Consider the following 5,589-nt stretch of genomic DNA (forward strand, 5'->3'; position numbering starts at 1 on the left):
AGCATCATCCTCTATTTGTGGCCCTTAATTGAATAGAGCAATATTAGATCACCTTTTTCAAAATCATGTTGTTTGACATGCTTGTCAAACCAGGCCTTTCTTTTGGCTTTCTTATAAATGAGTGTAATATTTCCGCACGAAATATTAGTAATTTTAAACCCCGCACACACAGCGCAGTGAGCAATTTCAAGCGACCTCCCCATGACAAAAGACCTTGGCTAAGTACTGACCCTGCGTGCATCATCAAATCCTAGCACACATTTCGCACATGAGTCCGTGGCTTGAAGACCGCAAGCCGCACGAGAACACCTCTTCTAGAGGGAAAAGGGAGATAATGGTTAAAATTTTGACAATTTTTTTAAATAATCCCCTCCCCCCCCCCCCCCCCAAGCCGATGCATGGCAGGGGGAGAGGGAGTGTGAGAGGAGTGATGAGATGTAGGAGAGCACGGGGGGAGGAGGAAGCATGCAAACTAGCCACATGTGTGGATATCCCCCCCCCCTCCCCCTACACACTATATGAACCCCCCTTAGGCTTGAGGGGGGGAGGAAAGGGAGAAGGAAGCTGTCATGCTACCCGCCATCGCTCCCTTCACGCCACCTTCATCGCCAAGCGGCACGCCACCTTCATCGCCATGACCAACATCATCATCATTATTATCATCATCTCCATCATTATCCTCATCATCATCTCCTGCATCACTTCATTCTCTCTCCACGTTTCTGTCAGAGACAGCAGCTTAGAAGCTTCTTTGGAAGCTTCTAAATTAGAGCTTCCATAAAGCCTGTTCTCCCGTGCATTGCGGGTTTTTCTTAAAACCACATTCTTTAAAGGCTGTCTGCTGCGCAGAGGAGAAATACTCAGTCGAAGAGGGATTTGTAACCCGTAAAGGACCCAAGAGGAAGTTGCTGAGCCGGGATTTGAATTCATCAATGGCTCCCAAGAAAATGGCGAGAGACGCACATGCGGGAGCTTCTACTCCGAGTTCGCGTGTGGATAACACCCCGAACCTCAATGCCCATGTTCTTAGAAATTGATTTCGCATGGAAAGAATGCATTTATGCATGTCTTTAATACACGTAGTCAAGTTAAATATATTTGGAAATTTTAAATGCAATTATCCATTCGTTTACGAAGTTAGTGCATGTCATGCCTTTGAAAAATGCTTGCACTTCCAACTTGTAATTCCAAATGCATATTGCATAGGTTAAAAGGACGAATTGTCCAAATGCATCCTTGATTTCCCCGCGAAAAAGAAATGGTGCATAATGCATTTAGATAGTAATCTCCTAGTTTTGATTCGTACGAGATAATCATTGACGTCCATTAGATGTTGTCCAAATAGTTACATTGCATAAAAGGGATTTATGTACCGTGCATATTGCATGCGATGTTAATTACATCCTAGGTTGGGTTAAATGCTGTAGGACGGATTAAGTCAATAATAGTCCTATGACATTCGCTCATGGATGAACTTCTTCTATCGAATTTTGTATTTAGAAAGGAATGCAATTTCATATTTAAGCTTGAATTCAATGCATTAAGCGAAGGCCTTATAAGCATAGTTCTTGCTGAAATTAAACGTAGGGTTTATATGAGTATGCCCTAAATTGTCAATCATTATAGTTTAGGCAAGGAAAAGAAATGGTCATCGTAAATCTCATAGTTGCATAGAAGGGAAAAGTCTATGAACCGCATACTTGTATAGAATGTTGTATTTTGAAATTATTTACATCTTTTTTTGGAAAAAGTATTAGAATCTTTAAGACAAGATCACCTCTTGACGCAATACCATTAGATCGATTAGGTAATTTGCTTGCAAAGGTGTAACTTAAGCCATGATCACCTCAATGCACTAGGTAGAGTTAAGCCGCGTTAAAAATTCTGCCTAGTATCGCACTCGGCAAACCAACTTAATATTTTCAATCCTAAAGGTCCTACCCACATTCAAGGAATGTTATGGTTAGTTAAATGCAAGAACGATCTAGGGTTTTACCCCAAGGATCAATTGATCAAATACTAGACTTTCGTTTGTATTTAGAAACCCTAGGGCCAAACATTATCGGCCTAGTAAGGTTAGGGTTGGGTTGGGTCAAGAAGACATCCCAAACCCTACATCGTGACCAAACTTATTTCTTGACCAAGGAATGTCGTTTGATGGGAGAAATGATCCCACAATTTAGGTGCAACACTTGTCTCGTGCAACAAGTTGCAACGTCGCATGGCTTTGTGTTTAAATCACAATATAGATTTGCCACTCCTTAGAACAAGGTTGGCACGTTCCACGTACAAGTTTAATTTGCAAGAGGATGAGTAGTCATCCTGCTACATCACCTTCCCTTGAGGCCAATTTTCCAAATTAGGGAAGTTGTGTACTGTCTAGCAAGAAATTGACCAATCAAGTTAGGGTGAGGAGGTTGCCTAGGATTTACTATCTTAGTTTAAGGAACCTAAGGTGTTTGCTAATTTGGGTAATAGGGTATAAACCCTAACCCAAGGATAAAAGGGTAAATAAATAACGAAACCCTTGGGGATCTTGCCAAGTCGCAATTGATCCCGGATCGAATGCTGGATGCATTCGGAGAGAAGGATTCACACCTTAGCAGTTGGCCAAACAAATGACCACTGGATTTATTGTGTTTGTACAGTTAGGAGCATTGTTTGTACTTCTTGCTCAAGGAACTAAAGATGGAAAGATAATTAATACTTCAGGTTGAAGGCCTGGAGGGAGAGGCAGCATCAGTTACCCCCAACTATCTGACTGACCCTATCTAAGGGGGTTGTTAGTCACGTGGGGTACGTGGACCGAACCCGCCACGAGAGATCTCTCGGTGGATACTACTTGGAGCAAGAGGACACTTGGGTGCCAGGGGGGCTCTGGCTGTAAATCCCTTGCCTCCGAGTCCTGCACAAGAGGCCGACGTGACTCGGGATTAGATCTCGAGGCCCGCATACTAGTCTACGGGTGAAAACTTGGATTAGTAATCCCTGAGGATTGCTGGATTTGCCTTCCGGCAGATTATGGATTGCCTTCGAGCGGATTATGGAATAGCCTTCGAGCTGAATTATATGATGTATTCCAAAGACTGATAAATAAGATCAATTATTGAAAAGGAACTTGTTTGACATTGTTTTTCTATGTTAGTGCTAAGATTACGTGAAGAAACCGATGATTAATTGACTAATTAAGGTAGCTATTTTTGCTTGTCGAACTAAATGTGGTAGGTAATTAGACAACTAAAGCAACCTTGAGGAAAGTGCAGTGGATGTGACCATGGGTCCGTCCTACGGAAGGGTGGTGCCGGTTGGCCGGGAACCTTTCTTGAAGGAAATTGACAGCAAGGAACGATGACCTAGAATCTAGGATACTAGAGTCCCGATTTATGTTGTTTTAGGGGAACAGAATGGGACTATGCCTTACGAGCAGAGAGGTTGAGCTTTGCATCCCTCTCGTTTCCCATTCTCCTTGAACCAAGTGCAGCATGAATCCGCTTCAACCCTGATGTTTCTGCGTAAAGTAGTTCGCCTGGGGTTTGACGCTGGCTACCGTTCTAGGAACTTGACCACTAGGAAAACCCTGATTCAGATCAGTCCTAAGTGGGAATGGCCAGAATGCTTCCGCTTCATGGCAGACTCAGGAAAACCTAGATCGCAAAGCCTGTGACATTCCTTGGGAGTGCCGGGCGGCGCTTTCTGGACTCTCTTCCCAATGGGCTGCTAAGACATGCAGTCCTACAAGTGAACAAGTGGACAAGTTGCAATGAGTGTATATTTGGCAATGACTCAAGTTTTGGATAGTCATTCCAATTTGCCAGGTGGTCACATTCCATCCCTCCTTACTATCCCATGTTTCTTTCATAGCTATCCTCAAGCTTGGAACAAATTAGTTTCATTCTGTAGGTCAACTTGAATGGTGTTTTTCCGGTAACTATTTTGTGGGTGGTTTGATAAGCCCATAAGGCTACCATCAACTTTTTGTCCTAGTCACTTCATGAGAATTTGCAAAGTTGTAGTGATTACTAGATAACAAACTATATAGTAGCTTGGCCTCTAATCTTAGGGCTAGGTTTAGGATTGCCTCCAGCTTTGATCCCATCATTATCCATTTACTCCGTTGTGAACTTAAATGATGCCAGGAGGCATATTTCACGGTGGATTCCGTGCCATGGTGGATTCCATGAGGTTTTACGGTGGATTCCGTAAACTTTGATGATCGGGGCTCATACACAAAGTGGATTCTTTGTGCGAGAAGTTGATGGGGACGCCTATTCTTTTCGGGCGTTTCATTAATTTAGTGTCTACATGGGTGATTCCATAGCGGGTGATTTCGCAAAATGCATATTAAATTAAAAAACGTTTATGAGTTTAGAGTGCGCACTCGTAATAAATTAAGGTTAGGATTGATTTCTAACCAGTTGATTTATTTATGTAGCTGAAGACTGCTAGGTATTCACTTTTCTCGGTTTAATTGTATGATTTTACTAACGATTGTGAATGCTTCAGTTGATGTGTAGAGATAGCAGCAGTGGCGGAGGAAAGCATTGGAGGATAGCGAGTATTCAATTTATTACTTATATTTTGATGGGCGCATACCTTAAACATGGCGCCTATATTCTGTCACGCCTATTTATTGAGGCGTTGGATATTTATTATTAATTTGTATGCGTATGGGCGCACGATTATATTATTTCTACTTGGACATTGTATTGGGCATGCAGACTTTTTGGGCACCGCCCGTTAGCTTTATTTCTATTTTGTGCTAAAGCAAACTCAAAAGCTAATAGCTTGCTATTTTGTAATTTGGGCTATTATTTGAGCTTAAAGATGATTAATATATAAAATACATGCTTTGTGGGGCGCTCACACAAGGCATGGGGGGAGATTGCACCCAATTGGTCTCTTGTTCATGAACAATAGAACAATAGAACAATATGTCATCCCGCTAACTTGATTTTGAGAGTGAGAGGTCTTTTGAGTTTTGCAGGATGACGGAATCACATATGGATGATTTAATGGCTGAAGGCGACCTACCTGAACCTACGACGGAGCAAAAGCTGGACTTAATTATGATGGAATTGGATGAAGAACGACGAGCTAGGCAAGCATTACAAGTTCAATTGGCAAATTTACAAAGATCGACTACCGACAAAGAAGAACCTCAATCTGAAGATCTTATCCGACATACCATCGACACGACTCTCGAAGCTCAAACCATCCACAAGGAATCAAAGATAAGTAAAAGAAATTTCAAATTCTGTACTTTCAATGGCACTCGAGAGGGAAAAACTGTTCTTGCATTCATTAGTCAGTTTCATGACTACTATCATGAGGAAACCTATGCAGAAAAAGATAAAATCAAGTGTGTCATTAATCATTTAGTGGATAGAGCATCTCTTTGGTGGACTGTGGTACGCAAGAGTATAGATTGTCCCACTACTTGGGAGAATTTCAAGAAGAAGTTTATGCAGAATTTCCTTCCTACGCAATTTCATGAGAAAGCTATAAAGCAATGGGACCTTCTTTAGCAACGAGATCGTGAGCCTATTACTCAGTATACAGAGCGTTTTTGGAATGCATTACTCCAGTTAC

The sequence above is a fragment of the Lygodium microphyllum genome, chromosome 25, assembly GCF_053477565.2.
Source record: "Lygodium microphyllum isolate KBCC chromosome 25, Lygodium_microphyllum_v1.1.10, whole genome shotgun sequence".
NCBI classification, from domain to species: domain Eukaryota; kingdom Viridiplantae; phylum Streptophyta; class Polypodiopsida; order Schizaeales; family Lygodiaceae; genus Lygodium; species Lygodium microphyllum.